The sequence below is a fragment of the Taudactylus pleione genome, unplaced genomic scaffold, assembly GCF_031769625.1.
Source record: "Taudactylus pleione unplaced genomic scaffold, aTauple2 ptg000134l, whole genome shotgun sequence".
Taxonomy (NCBI): Eukaryota; Metazoa; Chordata; class Amphibia; order Anura; family Myobatrachidae; genus Taudactylus; species Taudactylus pleione.
The window spans coordinates 5,664,619-5,686,991 of record NW_028284536.1 but is presented as its reverse complement, the minus strand read 5'-3'; the positions used below and the strand labels follow the sequence as shown (position 1 = coordinate 5,686,991).

Here is a 22,373-nt window from a genome sequence, read left to right as displayed (position 1 = left end):
ATGATAATGGATTTTCTACTATAAGCAATGACCAAAAAAGTCAAAATAGCAATCCCAATTTTAGATTTGATAAATGAAAATAGCATATCACAGAAGATGGTTTCGATCCATCGACCTCTGGGTTATGGGCCCAGCACGCTTCCGCTGCGCCACTCTGCTGCTCATGGAAGTGCTTAGAACTCAAGAAGGGTTGATTCATCACAAGAACATGGCAATGTGTTCCTTTCAGTTAACGAAAAATCCTAAAATAACTGTCCAGATTAGAGACTTTATAAACTTTGGCAAGGAAACTTTCCAGATCAAAGTTTCTTAGCTGTTGTTTGTTTATGTCTCATATAGGGTTTCTGTGGCGCAATTGGTTAGCGCGTTCGGCTGTTAACTGGAATGTTGGTGGTTCAATCCCACCCAGGGACGAGAATATTCTATTAATCAAGTTTTGGGGATTTTTAAGTAGAGAAGTCAACATGTCAAACTACCTATTTTAAGGAAGGGTTCAAGACTTTCTCTGAAACAATTATCTCTAAAGTGAGTTTAATTTGATTTAAGCCAATTTATTCAACATTTAGAAAATACCTGAAGGTTAATGTTGTTCCTGGTGATATCTAATCAGCAGAATGCAACCTAGCAGCATTTTTAAGTGAAAGCCTTTGTTATGTTATAACCAGGTGTTATCTTATCAGTACAAAGGTAAGGAATTAAGAAAAACTTTTTGAAGTGTGAAGATTTTTCTTACAAAATCATTGTCTTATTGCATCACCAAAGTGTAAGCTGGAAAGATGATTTTGATAAATTACTTGTTAGATCACCTGATTTGCTCTTCTGGAGTCAATGTAGTTTGTTTTTCTCAATAACCATAGAAGTAATAGGGTAAATTAAAGACATTATGTGGATTTTTTGCTACAGCACTTCTGTCAAAATACGATTAAAATGAGTTAAGATGATAATGGATTTTCTACTATAAGCAAAGACCAAAAAAGTCAAAATAGCAATCCCAATTTTAGATTTGATAAATGAAAATAGCACATAGCAGAGGATGGTTTCGATCCATCGACCGCTGGGTTATGGGCCCAGCACGCTTCCGCTGCGCCACTCTGCTGCTCATGGAAGTGCTTAGAACTCAAGAAGGGTTGATTCATCACAAGAACATGGCAATGTGTTCCTTTTAATTAACGAAAAATCCTAAAATAACTGTCCAGATTAGAGACTTTATAAACTTTGGCAAGGAAACTTTCGAGATCAATGTTTCTTAGCTGTTGTTTGTTTATGTCTCATATAGGGTTTTTGTGGCGCAATTGGTTAGCGCGTTCGGCTGTTAACTGGAATGTTGGTGGTTCAATCCCACCCAGGGACGAGAATATTCTATTAATCAAGTTTTGGGGATTTTTAGGTAGAGAATTCAACATGTCAAACTACCTATTTTAAGGAAGGGTTCAAGACTTTCTCTGAAACAATTATCTCTAAAGTGAGTTTAATTTGATTTAAGCCAATTTATTCAACATTTAGAAAATACCTGAAGGTTAATGTTGTTCCTGGTGATATCTAATCAGCAGAATGCAACCTAGCAGCATTTTTCAGTGGAAGCCTGTGTTATGTTAAAACCAGGTGTTATCTTATCAGTACAAAGGTAAGGAATTAAGAAAAACTTTTTGAAGTGTGAAGATTTTTCTTACAAAATCATTGTCTTATTGCATCACCAAAGTGTAAGCTGGAAAGATGATTTTGATAAATTACTTGTTATATCACCTGATTTGCTCTTCTGGAGTCAATGTAGTTTGTTTTTCTGAATAACCATAGAAGTAATAGGGTAAATTAAAGACATTATGTGGATTTTTTGCTACAGCACTTCTGTCAAAATACGATTAAAATGAGTTAAGATGATAATGGATTTTCTACTATAAGCAAAGACCAAAAAAGTCAAAATAGCAATCCCAATTTTAGATTTGATAAATGAAAATAGCACATAGTAGAGGATGGTTTCGATCCATCGACCTCTGGGTTATGGGCCCAGCACGCTTCCACTGCACCACTCTGCTGCTCATGGAAGTGCTTAGAACTCAAGAAAGGTTGATTCATCACAAGAACATGGCAATGTGTTCCTTTTAATTAACGAAAAATCCTAAAATAACTGTCCAGATTAGAGACTTTATAAACTTTGTCAAGGAAACTTTCCAGATCAATGTTTCTTAGCTGTTGTTTGTTTATGTCTCATATAGGGTTTCTGTGGTGCAATTGTTTAGCGCGTTCGGCTGTTAACTGGTATGTTGGTGGTTCAATCCCACCCAGGGACGAGAATATTCTATTAATCAAATTTTGGGGATTTTTAGGTAGAGAAGTCAACATGTCAAACTCCCTATTTTAAGGAAGGGTTCAAGACTTTCTCTGAAACAATTATCTCTAAAGTGAGTTTAATTTGATTTAAGCCAATTTATTCAACATTTAGAAAATACCTGAAGGTTAATGTTGTTCCTGGTGATATCTAATCAGCAGAATGCAACCTAGCAGCATTTTTAAGTGGAAGCCTGTGTTATGTTAAAACCAGGTGTTATCTTATCAGTACAAAGGTAAGGAATTAAGAAAAACTTTTTGAAGTGTGAAGATTTTTCTTACAAAATCATTGTCTTATTGCATCACCATAGTGTAAGCTGGAAAGATGATTTTGATAAATTACTTGTTAGATCACCTGATTTGCTCTTCTGGAGTCAATGTAGTTTGTTTTTCTCAATAACCATAGAAGTAATAGGGTAAATTAAAGACATTATGTGGATTTTTTGCTACAGCACTTCTGTCAAAATACGATTAAAATGAGTTAAGATGATAATGGATTTTCTACTATAAGCAATGACCAAAAAAGTCAAAATAGCAATCCCAATTTTAGATTTGATAAATGAAAATAGCACATCACAGAAGATGGTTTCGATCCATCGACCTCTGGGTTATGGGCCCAGCACGCTTCCGCTGCGCCACTCTGCTGCTCATGGAAGTGCTTAGAACTCAAGAAGGGTTGATTCATCACAAGAACATAGCAATGTGTTCCTTTCAGTTAACGAAAAATCCAAAAATAACTGTCCAGATTAGAGACTTTATAAACTTTGGCAAGGAAACTTTCCAGATCAAAGTTTCTTAGCTGTTGTTTGTTTATGTCTCATATAGGGTTTCTGTGGCGCAATTGGTTAGCGCGTTCGGCTGTTAACTGGAATGTTGGTGGTTCAATCCCACCCAGGGACGAGAATATTCTATTAATCAAGTTTTGGGGATTTTTAAGTAGAGAAGTCAACATGTCAAACTACCTATTTTAAGGAAGGGTTCAAGACTTTCTCTGAAACAATTATCTCTAAAGTGAGTTTAATTTGATTTAAGCCAATTTATTCAACATTTAGAAAATACCTGAAGGTTAATGTTGTTCCTGGTGATATCTAATCAGCAGAATGCAACCTAGCAGCATTTTTAAGTGAAAGCCTTTGTTATGTTATAACCAGGTGTTATCTTATCAGTACAAAGGTAAGGAATTAAGAAAAACTTTTTGAAGTGTGAAGATTTTTCTTACAAAATCATTGTCTTATTGCATCACCAAAGTGTAAGCTGGAAAGATGATTTTGATAAATTACTTGTTAGATCACCTGATTTGCTCTTCTGGAGTCAATGTAGTTTGTTTTTCTCAATAACCATAGAAGTAATAGGGTAAATTAAAGACATTATGTGGATTTTTTGCTACAGCACTTCTGTCAAAATACGATTAAAATGAGTTAAGATGATAATGGATTTTCTACTATAAGCAAAGACCAAAAAAGTCAAAATAGCAATCCCAATTTTAGATTTGATAAATGAAAATAGCACATAGCAGAGGATGGTTTCGATCCATCGACCGCTGGGTTATGGGCCCAGCACGCTTCCGCTGCGCCACTCTGCTGCTCATGGAAGTGCTTAGAACTCAAGAAGGGTTGATTCATCACAAGAACATGGCAATGTGTTCCTTTTAATTAACGAAAAATCCTAAAATAACTGTCCAGATTAGAGACTTTATAAACTTTGGCAAGGAAACTTTCGAGATCAATGTTTCTTAGCTGTTGTTTGTTTATGTCTCATATAGGGTTTTTGTGGCGCAATTGGTTAGCGCGTTCGGCTGTTAACTGGAATGTTGGTGGTTCAATCCCACCCAGGGACGAGAATATTCTATTAATCAAGTTTTGGGGATTTTTAGGTAGAGAATTCAACATGTCAAACTACCTATTTTAAGGAAGGGTTCAAGACTTTCTCTGAAACAATTATCTCTAAAGTGAGTTTAATTTGATTTAAGCCAATTTATTCAACATTTAGAAAATACCTGAAGGTTAATGTTGTTCCTGGTGATATCTAATCAGCAGAATGCAACCTAGCAGCATTTTTCAGTGGAAGCCTGTGTTATGTTAAAACCAGGTGTTATCTTATCAGTACAAAGGTAAGGAATTAAGAAAAACTTTTTGAAGTGTGAAGATTTTTCTTACAAAATCATTGTCTTATTGCATCACCAAAGTGTAAGCTGGAAAGATGATTTTGATAAATTACTTGTTATATCACCTGATTTGCTCTTCTGGAGTCAATGTAGTTTGTTTTTCTGAATAACCATAGAAGTAATAGGGTAAATTAAAGACATTATGTGGATTTTTTGCTACAGCACTTCTGTCAAAATACGATTAAAATGAGTTAAGATGATAATGGATTTTCTACTATAAGCAAAGACCAAAAAAGTCAAAATAGCAATCCCAATTTTAGATTTGATAAATGAAAATAGCACATAGTAGAGGATGGTTTCGATCCATCGACCTCTGGGTTATGGGCCCAGCACGCTTCCGCTGCACCACTCTGCTGCTCATGGAAGTGCTTAGAACTCAAGAAAGGTTGATTCATCACAAGAACATGGCAATGTGTTCCTTTTAATTAACGAAAAATCCTAAAATAACTGTCCAGATTAGAGACTTTATAAACTTTGGCAAGGAAACTTTCCAGATCAATGTTTCTTAGCTGTTGTTTGTTTATGTCTCATATAGGGTTTCTGTGGTGCAATTGTTTAGCGCGTTCGGCTGTTAACTGGTATGTTGGTGGTTCAATCCCACCCAGGGACGAGAATATTCTATTAATCAAATTTTGGGGATTTTTAGGTAGAGAAGTCAACATGTCAAACTCCCTATTTTAAGGAAGGGTTCAAGACTTTCTCTGAAACAATTATCTCTAAAGTGAGTTTAATTTGATTTAAGCCAATTTATTCAACATTTAGAAAATACCTGAAGGTTAATGTTGTTCCTGGTGATATCTAATCAGCAGAATGCAACCTAGCAGCATTTTTAAGTGGAAGCCTGTGTTATGTTAAAACCAGGTGTTATCTTATCAGTACAAAGGTAAGGAATTAAGAAAAACTTTTTGAAGTGTGAAGATTTTTCTTACAAAATCATTGTCTTATTGCATCACCAAAGTGTAAGCTGGAAAGATGATTTTGATAAATTACTTGTTAGATCACCTGATTTGCTCTTCTGGAGTCAATGTAGTTTGTTTTTCTCAATAACCATAGAAGTAATAGGGTAAATTAAAGACATTATGTGGATTTTTTGCTACAGCACTTCTGTCAAAATACGATTAAAATGAGTTAAGATGATAATGGATTTTCTACTATAAGCAAAGACCAAAAAAGTCAAAATAGCAATCCCAATTTTAGATTTGATAAATGAAAATAGCACATAGCAGAGGATGGTTTTGATCCATCGACCTCTGGGTTATGGGCCCAGCACGCTTCCACTGCACCACTCTGCTGCTCATGGAAGTGCTTAGAACTCAAGAAGGGTTGATTCATCACAAGAACATGGCAATGTGTTCCTTTCAGTTAACGAAAAATCCTAAAATAACTGTCCAGATTAGAGACTTTATAAACTTTGGCAAGGAAACTTTCCAGAACAAAGTTTCTTAGCTGTTGTTTGTTTATGTCTCATATAGGGTTTCTGTGGTGCAATTGGTTTGCGCGTTCGGCTGTTAACTGGAATGTTGGTGGTTCAATCCCACCCAGGGACGAGAATATTCTATTAATCAAGTTTTGGGGATTTTTAGGTAGAGAAGTCAACATGTCAAACTACCTATTCTAAGGAAGGGTTCAAGACTTTCTCTGAAACAATTATCTCTAAAGTGAGTTTAATTTGATTTAAGCCAATTTATTCAACATTTAGAAAATACCTGAAGGTTAATGTTGTTCCTGGTGATATCTAATCAGCAGAATGCAACCTAGCAGCATTTTTAAGTGAAAGCCTTTGTTATGTTATAACCAGGTGTTATCTTATCAGTACAAAGGTAAGGAATTAAGAAAAACTTTTTGAAGTGTGAAGATTTTTCTTACAAAATCATTGTCTTATTGCATCACCAAAGTGTAAGCTGGAAAGATGATTTTGATAAATTACTTGTTAGATCACCTGATTTGCTCTTCTGGAGTCAATGTAGTTTGTTTTTCTCAATAACCATAGAAGTAATAGGGTAAAGTAAAGACATTATGTGGATTTTTTGCTACAGCACTTCTGTCAAAATACGATTAAAATGAGTTAAGATGATAATGGATTTTCTACTATAAGCAAAGACCAAAAAAGTCAAAATAGCAATCCCAATTTTAGATTTGATAAATGAAAATAGCACATAGCAAAGGATGGTTTCGATCCATCGACCTCTGGGTTATGGGCCCAGCACGCTTCCGCTGCGCCACTCTGCTGCTCATGGAAGTGCTTAGAACTCAAGAAGGGTTGATTCATCACAAGAACATGGCAATGTGTTCCTTTTAATTAACGAAAAATCCTAAAATAACTGTCCAGATTAGAGACTTTATAAACTTTGGCAAGGAAACTTTCCAGATCAATGTTTCTTAGCTGTTGTTTGTTTATGTCTCATATAGGGTTTCTGTGGCGCAATTGGTTAGCGCGTTCGGCTGTTAACTGGAATGTTGGTGGTTCAATCCCACCCAGGGACGAGAATATTCTATTAATCAAGTTTTGGGGATTTTTAGGTAGAGAATTTAACATGTCAAACTACCTATTTTAAGGAAGGGTTCAAGACTTTCTCTGAAACAATTATCTCTAAAGTGAGTTTAATTTGATTTAAGCCAATTTATTCAACATTTAGAAAATACCTGAAGGTTAATGTTGTTCCTGGTGATATCTAATCAGCAGAATGCAACCTAGCAGCATTTTTAAGTGGAAGCCTGTGTTATGTTAAAACCAGGTGTTATCTTATCAGTACAAAGGTAAGGAATTAAGAAAAACTTTTTGAAGTGTGAAGATTTTTCTTACAAAATCATTGTCTTATTGCATCACCAAAGTGTAAGCTGGAAAGATGATTTTGATAAATTACTTGTTAGATCACCTGATTTGCTATTCTGGAGTCAATGTAGTTTGTTTTTCTCAATAACCATAGAAGTAATAGGGTAAAGTAAAGACATTATGTGGATTTTTTGCTACAGCACTTCTGTCAAAATACGAATTAAATGAGTTAAGATGATAATGGATTTTCTACTATAAGCAAAGACCAAAAAAGTCAAAATAGCAATCCCAATTTTAGATTTGATAAATGAAAATAGCACATAGCAGAGGATGGTTTCGATCCATCGACCTCTGGGTTATGGGCTCAGCACGCTTCCGCTGCGCCACTCTGCTGCTCATGCAAATGCTTAGAACTCAAGAAGGGTTGATTCATCACAAGAACATGGCAATGTGTTCCTTTTAATTTGCGAAAAATCCTAAAATAACTGTCCAGATTAGAGACTTTATAAACTTTGGCAAGGAAACTTTCCAGATCAATGTTTCTTAGCTGTTGTTTGTTTATGTCTCATATAGGGTTTCTGTGGTGCAATTGGTTAGCACGTTCGGCTGTTAACTGGAATGTTGGTGGTTCAATCCCACCCAGGGATGAGAATATTCTATTAATCAAGTTTTGGGGATTTTTAGGTAGAGAATTCAACATGTCAAACTACCTATTTTAAGGAAGGGTTCAAGACTTTCTCTGAAACAATTATCTCTAAAGTGAGTTTAATTTGATTTAAGCCAATTTATTCAACATTTAGAAAATACCTGAAGGTTAATGTTGTTCCTGGTGATATCTAATCAGCAGAATGCAACCTAGCAGCATTTTTAAGTGAAAGCCTGTGTTATGTTATAACCAGGTGTTATCTTATCAGTACAAAGGTAAGGAATTAAGAAAAACTTTTTGAAGTTTGAAGATTTTTCTTACAAAATCATTGTCTTATTGCATCACCAAAGTGTAAGCTGGAAAGATGATTTTGATAAATTACTTGTTAGAACACCTGATTTGCTCTTCTGGAGTCAATGTAGTTTGTTTTTCTCAATAACCATAGAAGTAATAGGGTAAAGTAAAGACATTATGTGGGTTTTTTGCAACAGCACTTCTGTCAAAATACGATTTAAATGAGTTAAGATGATAATGGATTTTCTACTATAAGCAAAGACCAAAAAAGGCAAAATAGCAATCCCAATTTTAGATTTGATAAATGAAAACAGCACATAGCAGAGTTTCGATCCATCGACCTCTGGGTTATGGGCCCAGCACGCTTCCGCTGCGCCACTCTGCTGCTCATGGAAGTGCTTAGAACTCAAGAAGGGTTGATTCATCTCAAGAACATGGCAATGTGTTCCTTTTAATTAACGAAAAATCCTAAAATAACTGTCCAGATTAGAGACTTTATAAACTTTGGCAAGGAAACTTTCCAGATAAATCTTTTTTAGCAGTTGTTTGTTTATGTCTCATATAGGGTCTCTGTGGCGCAATTGGTTAGCGTGTTCGGCTGTTAACCGGAAGGTTGGTGGTTCAATCCCACCCAGAGATGAGAATCTTCTATTAGTCAAATTTTGGGGAATTTTAGGTAGAGAAGTCAACATGTCAAACTACCTATTTTATGGTAGGGTTCAAGACTTTCTCTGAAACAATTATCTCTAAAGTGAGTTTAATTTGATTTAAGCCAATTTATTCAACATTTAGAAAATACCTGAAGGTTAATGTTGTTCCTGGTGATATCTAATCAGCAGAATGCAACCTAGCAGCATTTTTAAGTGGAAGCCTGTGTTATGTTAAAACCAGGTGTTATCTTATCAGAACAAAGGTAAGGAATTAAGAAAAACTTTTTGAAGTGTGAAGATTTTTCTTACAAAATCATTGTCTTATTGCATCACCAAAGTGTAAGCTGGAAAGATGATTTTGATAAATTACTTGTTAGATCACCTGATTTGCTCTTCTGGAGTCAATGTAGTTTGTTTTTCTCAATAACCATAGAAGTAATAGGGTAAATTAAAGACATTATGTGGATTTTTTGCTACAGCACTTCTGTCAAAATACGATTAAAATGAGTTAAGATGATAATGGATTTTCTACTATAAGCAATGACCAAAAAAGTCAAAATAGCAATCCCAATTTTAGATTTGATAAATGAAAATAGCACATAGCAGAAGATGGTTTCGATCCATCGACCTCTGGGTTATGGGCCCAGCACGCTTCCGCTGCGCCACTCTGCTGCTCATGGAAGTGCTTAGAACTCAAGAAGGGTTGATTCATCACAAGAACATGGCAATGTGTTCCTTTCAGTTAACGAAAAATCCTAAAATAACTGTCCAGATTAGAGACTTTATAAACTTTGGCAAGGAAACTTTCCAGATCAAAGTTTCTTAGCTGTTGTTTGTTTATGTCTCATATAGGGTTTCTGTGGCGCAATTGGTTAGCGCGTTCGGCTGTTAACTGGAATGTTGGTGGTTCAATCCCACCCAGGGACGAGAATATTCTATTAATCAAGTTTTGGGGATTTTTAAGTAGAGAAGTCAACATGTCAAACTACCTATTTTAAGGAAGGGTTCAAGACTTTCTCTGAAACAATTATCTCTAAAGTGAGTTTAATTTGATTTAAGCCAATTTATTCAACATTTAGAAAATACCTGAAGGTTAATGTTGTTCCTGGTGATATCTAATCAGCAGAATGCAACCTAGCAGCATTTTTAAGTGGAAGCCTGTGTTATGTTAAAACCAGGTGTTATCTTATCAGTACAAAGGTAAGGAATTAAGAAAAACTTTTTGAAGTGTGAAGATTTTTCTTACAAAATCATTGTCTTATTGCATCACCAAAGTGTAAGCTGGAAAGATGATTTTGATAAATTACTTGTTAGATCACCTGATTTGCTCTTCTGGAGTCAATGTAGTTTGTTTTTCTCAATAACCATAGAAGTAATAGGGTAAAGTAAAGACATTATGTGGATTTTTTGCTACAGCACTTCTGTCAAAATACGAATTAAATGAGTTAAGATGATAATGGATTTTCTACTATAAGCAAAGACCAAAAAAGTCAAAATAGCAATCCCAATTTTAGATTTGATAAATGAAAATAGCACATAGCAGAGGATGGTTTCGATCCATCGACCTCTGGGTTATGGGCTCAGCACGCTTCCGCTGCGCCACTCTGCTGCTCATGGAAATGCTTAGAACTCAAGAAGGGTTGATTCATCACAAGAACATGGCAATGTGTTCCTTTTAATTTGCGAAAAATCCTAAAATAACTGTCCAGATTAGAGACTTTATAAACTTTGGCAAGGAAACTTTCCAGATCAATGTTTCTTAGCTGTTGTTTGTTTATGTCTCATATAGGGTTTCTGTGGTGCAATTGGTTAGCGCGTTCGGCTGTTAACTGGAATGTTGGTGGTTCAATCCCACCCAGGGATGAGAATATTCTATTAATCAAGTTTTGGGGATTTTTAGGTAGAGAATTCAACATGTCAAACTACCTATTTTAAGGAAGGGTTCAAGACTTTCTCTGAAACAATTATCTCTAAAGTGAGTTTAATTTGATTTAAGCCAATTTATTCAACATTTAGAAAATACCTGAAGGTTAATGTTGTTCTTGGTGATATCTAATCAGCAGAATGCAACCTAGCAGCATTTTTAAGTGAAAGCCTGTGTTATGTTATAACCAGGTGTTATCTTATCAGTACAAAGGTAAGGAATTAAGAAAAACTTTTTGAAGTTTGAAGATTTTTCTTACAAAATCATTGTCTTATTGCATCACCAAAGTGTAAGCTGGAAAGATGATTTTGATAAATTACTTGTTAGAACACCTGATTTGCTCTTCTGGAGTTAATGTAGTTTGTTTTTCTCAATAACCATAGAAGTAATAGGGTAAAGTAAAGACATTATGTGGGTTTTTTGCTACAGCACTTCTGTCAAAATACGATTTAAATGAGTTAAGATGATAATGGATTTTCTACTATAAGCAAAGACCAAAAAAGGCAAAATAGCAATCCCAATTTTAGATTTGATAAATGAAAACAGCACATAGCAGAGTTTCGATCCAACAACCTCTGGGTTATGGGCCCAGCACGCTTCCGCTGCGCCACACTGCTGCTCATGGAAGTGCTTAGAACTCAAGACGGGTTGATTCATCACAAGAACATGGCAATGTGTTCCTTTTAATTAGCGAAAAATCCTAAAATAACTGTCCAGATTAGAGACTTTATAAACTTTGGCAAGGAAACTTTCCAGATCAATGTTTCTTAGCTGTTGTTAGTTTATGTCTCACATAGGGTCTCTGTGGCGCAATTGGTTAGCGCGTTCGGCTGTTATCCGGAAGGTTGGTGGTTCAATCCCACCCAGGGACGAGAATCTTCTATTAGTCAAATTTTGGGGAATTTTAGGTAGAGAAGTCAACATGTCTAACTACCAATTTTATGGTAGGGTTCAAGACTTTCTCTGAAACAATTATCTCTAAAGTGAGTTTAATTTGATTTAAGCCAATTTATTCAACAATTAGAAAATACCTGAAGGTTAATGTTGTTCCTGGTGATATCTAATCAGCAGAATGCAACCTAGCAGCATTTTTAAGTGAAAGCCTGTGTTATGTTATAACCAGGTGTTATCTTATCAGTACAAAGGTAAGGAATTAAGAAAAACTTTTTGAAGTTTGAAGATTTTTCTTACAAAATCATTGTCTTTTTGCATCACCAAAGTGTAAGCTGGAAAGATGATTTTGATAAATTACTTGTTAGAACACCTGATTTGCTCTTCTGGAGTCAATGTAGTTTGTTTTTCTCAATAACCATAGAAGTAATAGGGTAAAGTAAAGACATTATGTGGATTTTTTGCTACAGCACTTCTGTCAAAATACGAATTAAATGAGTTAAGATGATAATGTATTTTCTACTATAAGCAAAGACCAAAAAAGTCAAAATAGCAATCCCAATTTTAGATTTGATAAATGAAAATAGCACATAGCAGAGGATGGTTTCGATCCAACGACCTCTGGGTTATGGGCCCAGCACGCTTCCGCTGCGCCACTCTGCTGCTCATGGAAGTGCTTAGAACTCAAGAAGGGTTGATTCATCACAAGAACATGGCAATGTGTTCCTTTTAATTAGCGAAAAATCCTAAAATAACTGTCCAGATTAGAGACTTTATAAACTTTGGCAAGGAAACTTTCCAGATCAATGTTTTTTAGCTGTTGTTAGTTTATGTCTCACATAGGGTCTCTGTGGCACAATTGGTTAGCGCGTTCAGCTGTTATCCGGAAGGTTGGTGGTTCAATCCCACCCAGGGACGAGGATCTTCTATTAGTCAAATTTTGGGGAATTTTAGGTAGAGAAGTCAACATGTCAAACTACCTATTTTATGGTAGGGTTCAAGACTTTCTCTGAAACAATTATCTCTAAAGTGAGTTTAATTTGATTTAAGCCAATTTATTCAACATTTAGAAAATACCTGAAGGTTAATGTTGTTCCTGGTGATATCTAATCAGCAGAATGCAACCTAGCAGCATTTTTAAGTGAAAGCCTGTGTTATGTTATAACCAGGTGTTATCTTATCAGTACAAAGGTAAGGAATTAAGAAAAACTTTTTGAAGTTTGAAGATTTTTCTTACAAAATCATTGTCTTTTTGCATCACCAAAGTGTAAGCTGGAAAGATGATTTTGATAAATTACTTGTTAGATCACCTGATTTGCTCTTCTGGAGTCAATGTAGTTTTTTTTTCTCAATAACCATAGAAGTAATAGGGTAAAGTAAAGACATTATGTGGATTTTTTGCTACAGCACTTCTGTCAAAATACGATTTAAATGAGTTAAGATGATAATTGATTTTCTACTATAAGCAAAGACCAAAAAAGTCAAAATAGCAATCCCAATTTTAGATTTGATAAATGAAAATAGCACATAGCAGAGGATGGTTTCGATCCAACGACCTCTGGGTTATGGGCCCAGCACGCTTCCGCTGCGCCACTCTGCTGCTCATGGAAGTGCTTAGAACTCAAGAAGGGTTGATTCATCACAAGAACATGGCAATGTGTTCCTTTTAATTAATTAAAAATCCTAAAATAACTGTCCAGATTAGAGACTTTATAAACTTTGGTAAGGAAACTTTCCAGATCAATGTTTCTTAGCTGTTGTTTGTTTATGTCTCATATAGGGTCTCTGTGGCACAATTGGTTAGCACGTTCGGCTGTTAATTGGAATGTTGGTGGTTCAATCCCACCCAGGGACGAAAATCTTCTATTAGTCAAATTTTGGGGATTTTTAGGTAGAGAAGTCAACATGTCAAACTACCTATTTTATGGTAGGGTTCAAGACTTTCTCTGAAACAATTATCTCTAAAGTGAGTTTAATTTGATTTAAGCCAATTTATTCAACATTTAGAAAATACCTGAAGGTTAATGTTGTTCCTGGTGATATCTAATCAGCAGAATGCAACCTAGCAGCATTTTTAAGTGAAAGCCTGTGTTATGTTATAACCAGGTGTTATCTTATCAGTACAAAGGTAAGGAATTAAGAAAAACTTTTTGAAGTTTGAAGATTTTTCTTACAAAATCATTGTCTTTTTGCATCACCAAAGTGTAAGCTGGAAAGATGATTTTGATAAATTACTTGTTAGAACACCTGATTTGCTCTTCTGGAGTCAATGTAGTTTGTTTTTCTCAATAACCATAGAAGTAATAGGGTAAAGTAAAGACATTATGTGGATTTTTTGCTACAGCACTTCTGTCAAAATACGAATTAAATGAGTTAAGATGATAATGTATTTTCTACTATAAGCAAAGACCAAAAAAGTCAAAATAGCAATCCCAATTTTAGATTTGATAAATGAAAATAGCACATAGCAGAGGATGGTTTCGATCCAACGACCTCTGGGTTATGGGCCCAGCACGCTTCCGCTGCGCCACTCTGCTGCTCATGGAAGTGCTTAGAACTCAAGAAGGGTTGATTCATCACAAGAACATGGCAATGTGTTCCTTTTAATTAGCGAAAAATCCTAAAATAACTGTCCAGATTAGAGACTTTATAAACTTTGGCAAGGAAACTTTCCAGATCAATGTTTTTTAGCTGTTGTTAGTTTATGTCTCACATAGGGTCTCTGTGGCACAATTGGTTAGCGCGTTCAGCTGTTATCCGGAAGGTTGGTGGTTCAATCCCACCCAGGGACGAGGATCTTCTATTAGTCAAATTTTGGGGAATTTTAGGTAGAGAAGTCAACATGTCAAACTACCTATTTTATGGTAGGGTTCAAGACTTTCTCTGAAACAATTATCTCTAAAGTGAGTTTAATTTGATTTAAGCCAATTTATTCAACATTTAGAAAATACCTGAAGGTTAATGTTGTTCCTGGTGATATCTAATCAGCAGAATGCAACCTAGCAGCATTTTTAAGTGAAAGCCTGTGTTATGTTATAACCAGGTGTTATCTTATCAGTACAAAGGTAAGGAATTAAGAAAAACTTTTTGAAGTTTGAAGATTTTTCTTACAAAATCATTGTCTTTTTGCATCACCAAAGTGTAAGCTGGAAAGATGATTTTGATAAATTACTTGTTAGATCACCTGATTTGCTCTTCTGGAGTCAATGTAGTTTTTTTTTCTCAATAACCATAGAAGTAATAGGGTAAAGTAAAGACATTATGTGGATTTTTTGCTACAGCACTTCTGTCAAAATACGATTTAAATGAGTTAAGATGATAATGGATTTTCTACTATAAGCCAAGACCAAAAAAGTCAAAATAGCAATCCCAATTTTAGATTTGATAAATGAAAATAGCACATAGCAGAGGATGGTTTCGATCCAACGACCTCTGGGTTATGGGCCCAGCACGCTTCCGCTGCGCCACTCTGCTGCTCATGGAAGTGCTTAGAACTCAAGAAGGGTTGATTCATCACAAGAACATGGCAATGTGTTCCTTTTAATTAATTAAAAATCCTAAAATAACTGTCCAGATTAGAGACTTTATAAACTTTGGTAAGGAAACTTTCCAGATCAATGTTTCTTAGCTGTTGTTTGTTTATGTCTCATATAGGGTCTCTGTGGCACAATTGGTTAGCACGTTCGGCTGTTAATTGGAATGTTGGTGGTTCAATCCCACCCAGGGACGAAAATCTTCTATTAGTCAAATTTTGGGGATTTTTAGGTAGAGAAGTCAACATGTCAAACTACCTATTTTATGGTAGGGTTCAAGACTTTCTCTGAAACAATTATCTCTAAAGTGAGTTTAATTTGATTTAAGCCAATTTATTCAACATTTAGAAAATACCTGAAGGTTAATGTTGTTCCTGGTGATATCTAATCAGCAGAATGCAACCTAGCTGCATTTTTAAGTGGAAGCCTGTGTTATGTTAAAACCAGGTGTTATCTTATCAGTACAAAGGTAAGGAATTAAGAAAAACTTTTTGAAGTGTGAAGATTTTTCTTACAAATTCATTGTCTTATTGCATCACCAAAGTGTAAGCTGGAAAGATGATTTTGATAAATTACTTGTTAGATCACCTGATTTGCTCTTTTGGAGTCAATGTAGTTTGTTTTTCTCAATAACCATAGAAGTAATAGGGTAAATTAAAGACATTATGTGGATTTTTTGCTACAACACTTCTGTCAAAATACTGTTAAAATGAGTTAAGATGATAATGGATTTTCTACTATAAGCAAAGACCAAAAAAGTCAAAATAGCAATCCCAATTTTAGATTTGATAAATGAAAATAGCACATAGCAGAGGATGGTTTCGATCCATCGACCTCTGGGTTATGGGCCCAGCACGCTTCCGCTGTGCCACTCTGCTGCTCATGGAAGTGCTTAGAACTCAAGAAGGGTTGATTCATCACAAGAACATGGCAATGTGTTCCTTTTAATTAACGAAAAATCCTAAAATAACTGTCCAGATTAGAGACTTTATAAACTTTGGCAAGGAAACTTTCCAGATCAATGTTTCTTAGCTGTTGTTTGTTTATGTCTCATATAGGGTTTCTGTGGCGCAATTGGTTAGCGTGTTCGGCTGTTAACTGGAATGTTGGTGGTTCAATCCCACCCAGGGACGAGATTATTCTATTAATCAAGTTTTGGGGATTTTTAGGTAGAGAAGTCAACATGTCAAACTACCTATTTTAAGGAAGGGTTCAAGACTTTCTCTGAAACAATTATCTCTAAAGTGAGTTTAATTTGATTTAAGCCAATTTATTCAACAATTAGAAAATACCTGAAGGTTAATGTTGTTCCTGGTGATATCTAATCAGCAGAATGCAACCTAGCAGCATTTTTAAGTGAAATCCTGTGTTATGTTATAACCAGGTGTTATCTTATCAGTACAAAGGTAAGGAATTAAGAAAAACTTTTTGAAGTTTGAAGATTTTTCTTACAAAATCATTGTCTTTTTGCATCACCAAAGTGTAAGCTGGAAAGATGATTTTGATAAATTACTTGTTAGAACACCTGATTTGCTCTTCTGGAGTCAATGTAGTTTGTTTTTCTCAATAACCATAGAAGTAATAGGGTAAATTAAAGACATTATGTGGATTTTTTGCTACAGCACTTCTGTCAAAATACGAATTAAATGAGTTAAGATGATAATGGATTTTCTACTACAAGCAAAGACCAAAAAAGTCAAAATAGCAATCCCAATTTTAGATTTGATAAATGAAAATAGCACATAGCAGAGGATGGTTTCGATCCATCGACCTCTGGGTATTGGGCCCAGCAAGCTTCCGCTGCGCCACTCTGCTGCTCATGGAAATGCTTAGAACTCAAGAAGGGTTGATTCATCACAAGAACATGGCAATGTGTTCCTTTTAATTAGCGAAAAATCCTAAAATATCTGTCCAGATTAGAGACTTTATAAACTTTGGCAAGGAAACTTTCCAGATCAATGTTTCTTAGCTGTTGTTAGTTTATGTCTCACATAGGGTCTCTGTGGCGCAATTTGTTAGCGCGTTCGGCTGTTAACCGGAAGGTTGGTGGTTCAATCCCACCCAGGGACGAGAATCTTCTATTAGTCAAATTTTGGGGAATTTTAGGTAGAGAAGTCAACATGTCAAACTACCTATTTTATGGTAGGGTTCAAGACTTTCTCTGAAACAATTATCTCTAAAGTGAGTTTAATTTGATTTAAGCCAATTTATTCAACAATTAGAAAATACCTGAAGGTTAATGTTGTTCCTGGTGATATCTAATCAGCAGAATGCAACCTAGCAGCATTTTTAAGTGAAAGCCTGTGTTATGTTATAACCAGGTGTTATCTTAGCAGTACAAAGGTAAGGAATTAAGAAAAACTTTTTGAAGTTTGAAGATTTTTCTTACAAAATCATTGTCTTATTGCATCACCATAGTGTAAGCTGGAAAGATGATTTTGATAAATTACTTGTTTGAACACCTGATTTGCTCTTCTGGAGTCAATGTAGTTTGTTTTTCTCAATAACCATAGAAGTAATAGGGTAAAGTAAAGACATTATGTGGATTTTTTGCTACAGCACTTCTGTCAAAATACAATTTAAATGAGTTAAGATGATAATGGATTTTCTACTATAAGCAAAGACCAAAAAAGTCAAAATAGCAATCCCAATTTTAGATTTGATAAATGAAAATAGCACATAGCAGAGGATGGTTTCGAACCAACGACCTCTGGGTTATGGGCCCAGCACGCTTCCGCTGCGCCACTCTGCTGCTCATGGAAGTGCTTAGAACTCAAGAAGGGTTGATTCATCACAAGAACATGGCAATGTGTTCCTTTTAATTAATGAAAAATCCTAAAATAACTGTACAGATTAGAGACTTTATAAACTTTGGTAAGGAAACTTTCCAGATCAATGTTTCTAAGCTGTTGTTTGTTTATGTCTCATATAGGGTCTCTGTGGCACAATTGGTTAGCACATTCGGCTGTTAATTGGAATATTGGTGGTTCAATCCCACCCAGGGATGAAAATCTTCTATTAGTCAAATTTTGGGGATTTTTAGGTAGAGAAGTCAACATGTCAAACTACCTATTTTATGGTAGGGTTCAAGACTTTCTCTGAAACAATTATCTCTAAAGTGAGTTTAATTTGATTTAAGCCAATTTATTCAACATTTAGAAAATACCTGAAGGTTAATGTTGTTCCTGGTGATATCTAATCAGCAGAATGCAACCTAGCAGCATTTTTAAGTGGAAGCCTGTGTTATGTTAAAACCAGGTGTTATCTTATCAGTACAAAGGTAAGGAATTAAGAAAAACTTTTTGAAGTGTGAAGATTTTTCTTACAAAATCATTGTCTTATTGCATCACCAAAGTGTAAGCTGGAAAGATGATTTTGATAAATTACTTGTTAGATCACCTGATTTGCTCTTCTGGAGTCAATGTAGTTTGTTTTTCTCAATAACCATAGAAGTAATAGGGTAAATTAAAGACATTATGTGGATTTTTTGCTACAGCACTTCTGTCAAAATACGATTAAAATGAGTTAAGATGATAATGGATTTTCTACTATAAGCAAAGACCAAAAAAGTCAAAATAGCAATCCCAATTTTAGATTTGATAAATGAAAATAGCACATAGCAGAGGATGGTTTCAATCCAACGACCTCTGGGTTATGGGCCCAGCACGCTTCCGCTGCGCCACTCTGCTGCTCATGGAAGTGCTTAGAACTCAAGAAGGGTTGATTCATCACAAGAACATGGCAATGTGTTCCTTTTAATTAGCGAAAAATCCTAAAATAACTGTCCAGATTAGAGACTTTATAAACTTTGGCAAGGAAACTTTCCAGATCAATGTTTCTTAGCTGTTGTTAGTTTAGGTCTCACATAGGGTCTCTGTGGCGCAATTTGTTAGCGCGTTCGGCTGTTAACCGGAATGTTGGTGGTTCAATCCCACCCAGGGACGAGAATATTCTATTAATCAAATTTTGGGGAATTTTAGGTAGAGATGTCAACATGTCTAACTACCTATTTTATGGTAGGGTTCAAGACTTTCTCTGAAACAATTATCTCTAAAGTGAGTTTAATTTGATTTAAGCCAATTTATTCAACAATTAGAAAATACCTGAAGGTTAATGTTGTTCCTGGTGATATCTAATCAGCAGAATGCAACCTAGCAGCATTTTTAAGTGAAAGCCTGTGTTATGTTATAACCAGGTGTTATCTTATCAGTACAAAGGTAAGGAATTAAGAAAAACTTTTTGAAGTTTGAAGATTTTTCTTACAAAATCATTGTCTTATTGCTTCACCAAAGTGTAAGCTGGAAAGATGATTTTGATAAATTACTTGTTTGAACACCTGATTTGCTCTTCTGGAGTCAATGTAGTTTGTTTTTCTCAATAACCATAGAAGTAATAGGGTAAAGTAAAGACATTATGTGGATTTTTTGCTACAGCACTTCTGTCAAAATACGAATTAAATGAGTTAAGATGATAATGGATTTTCTACTACAAGCAAAGACCAAAAAAGTCAAAATAGCAATCCCAATTTTAGATTTGATAAATGAAAATAGCACATAGCAGAGGATGGTTTCGATCCATCGACCTCTGGGTAATGGGCCCAGCAAGCTTCCGCTGCGCCACTCTGCTGCTCATGGAAATGCTTAGAAATCAAGAAGGGTTGATTCATCACAAGAACATGGCAATGTGTTCCTTTTAATTAGCGAAAAATCCTAAAATATCTGTCCAGATTAGAGACTTTATAAACTTTGGCAAGGAAACTTTCCAGATCAATGTTTCTTAGCTGTTGTTAGTTTATGTCTCACATAGGGTCTCTGTGGCGCAATTTGTTAGCGCGTTCGGCTGTTAACCAGAAGGTTGGTGGTTCAATCCCACCCAGGGACGAAAATCTTCTATTAGTCAAATTTTGGGGAATTTTAGGTAGAGAAGTCAACATGTCAAACTACCTATTTTATGGTAGGGTTCAAGACTTTCTCTGAAACAATTATCTCTAAAGTGAGTTTAATTTGATTTAAGCCAATTTATTCAACAATTAGAAAATACCTGAAGGTTAATGTTGTTCCTGGTGATATCTAATCAGCAGAATGCAACCTAACAGCATTTTTAAGTGAAAGCCTGTGTTATGTTATAACCAGGTGTTATCTTATCAGTACAAAGGTAAGGAATTAAGAAAAACTTTTTGAAGTTTGAAGATTTTTCTTACAAAATCATTGTCTTATTGCATCACCATAGTGTAAGCTGGAAAGATGATTTTGATAAATTACTTGTTTGAACACCTGATTTGCTCTTCTGGAGTCAATGTAGTTTGTTTTTCTCAATAACCATAGAAGTAATAGGGTAAAGTAAAGACATTATGTGGATTTTTTGCTACAGCACTTCTGTCAAAATACAATTTAAATGAGTTAAGATGATAATGGATTTTCTACTATAAGCAAAGACCAAAAAAGTCAAAATAGCAATCCCAATTTTAGATTTGATAAATGAAAATAGCACATAGCAGAGGATGGTTTCGAACCAACGACCTCTGGGTTATGGGCCCAGCACGCTTCCGCTGCGCCACTCTGCTGCTCATGGAAGTGCTTAGAACTCAAGAAGGGTTGATTCATCACAAGAACATGGCAATGTGTTCCTTTTAATTAATGAAAAATCCTAAAATAACTGTCCAGATTAGAGACTTTATAAACTTTGGTAAGGAAACTTTCCAGATCAATGTTACTAAGCTGTTGTTTGTTTATGTCTCATATAGGGTCTCTGTGGCACAATTGGTTAGCACATTCGGCTGTTAATTGGAATATTGGTGGTTCAATCCCACCCAGGGATGAAAATCTTCTATTAGTCAAATTTTGGGGATTTTTAGGTAGAGAAGTCAACATGTCAAACTACCTATTTTATGGTAGGGTTCAAGACTTTCTCTGAAACAATTATCTCTAAAGTGAGTTTAATTTGATTTAAGCCAATTTATTCAACATTTAGAAAATACCTGAAGGTTAATGTTGTTCCTGGTGATATCTAATCAGCAGAATGCAACCTAGCAGCATTTTTAAGTGGAAGCCTGTGTTATGTTAAAACCAGGTGTTATCTTATCAGTACAAAGGTAAGGAATTAAGAAAAACTTTTTGAAGTGTGAAGATTTTTCTTACAAAATCATTGTCTTATTGCATCACCAAAGTGTAAGCTGGAAAGATGATTTTGATAAATTACTTGTTAGATCACCTGATTTGCTCTTCTGGAGTCAATGTAGTTTGTTTTTCTCAATAACCATAGAAGTAATAGGTTAAATTAAAGACATTATGTGGATTTTTTGCTACAGCACTTCTGTCAAAATACGATTAAAATGAGTTAAGATGATAATGGATTTTCTACTATAAGCAAAGACCAAAAAAGTCAAAATAGCAATCCCAATTTTAGATTTGATAAATGAAAATAGCACATAGCAGAGGATGGTTTCGATCCAACGACCTCTGGGTTATGGGCCCAGCACGCTTCCGCTGCGCCACTCTGCTGCTCATGGAAGTGCTTAGAACTCAAGAAGGGTTGATTCATCACAAGAACATGGCAATGTGTTCCTTTTAATTAGCGAAAAATCCTAAAATAACTGTCCAGATTAGAGACTTTATAAACTTTGGCAAGGAAACTTTCCAGATCAATGTTTCTTAGCTGTTGTTAGTTTAGGTCTCACATAGGGTCTCTGTGGCGCAATTTGTTAGCGCGTTCGGCTGTTAACCGGAATGTTGGTGGTTCAATCCCACCCAGGGACGAGAATATTCTATTAATCAAATTTTGGGGAATTTTAGGTAGAGATGTCAACATGTCTAACTACCTATTTTATGGTAGGGTTCAAGACTTTCTCTGAAACAATTATCTCTAAAGTGAGTTTAATTTGATTTAAGCCAATTTATTCAACAATTAGAAAATACCTGAAGGTTAATGTTGTTCCTGGTGATATCTAATCAGCAGAATGCAACCTAGCAGCATTTTTAAGTGAAAGCCTGTGTTATGTTATAACCAGGTGTTATCTTATCAGTACAAAGGTAAGGAATTAAGAAAAACTTTTTGAAGTTTGAAGATTTTTCTTACAAAATCATTGTCTTATTGCTTCACCAAAGTGTAAGCTGGAAAGATGATTTTGATAAATTACTTGTTTGAACACCTGATTTGCTCTTCTGGAGTCAATGT

The 22,373-nt window shown here is 35.2% G+C and overlaps 2 non-coding genes across 2 annotated transcripts; both read left to right on the top strand.

Moving 5' to 3' along the window:
• Positions 1–8,768: 8,768 nt before the first annotated feature.
• On the top strand, positions 8,769–8,842 carry TRNAN-GUU (transfer RNA asparagine (anticodon GUU)). Its single transcript has one exon. It is a non-coding gene; the product is annotated as a tRNA-Asn (tRNA).
• A 2,732-nt stretch (positions 8,843–11,574) lies between these two features.
• Positions 11,575–11,648, top strand: TRNAN-GUU (transfer RNA asparagine (anticodon GUU)). Its single transcript has one exon. It is a non-coding gene; the product is annotated as a tRNA-Asn (tRNA).
• Positions 11,649–22,373: the final 10,725 nt, after the last annotated feature.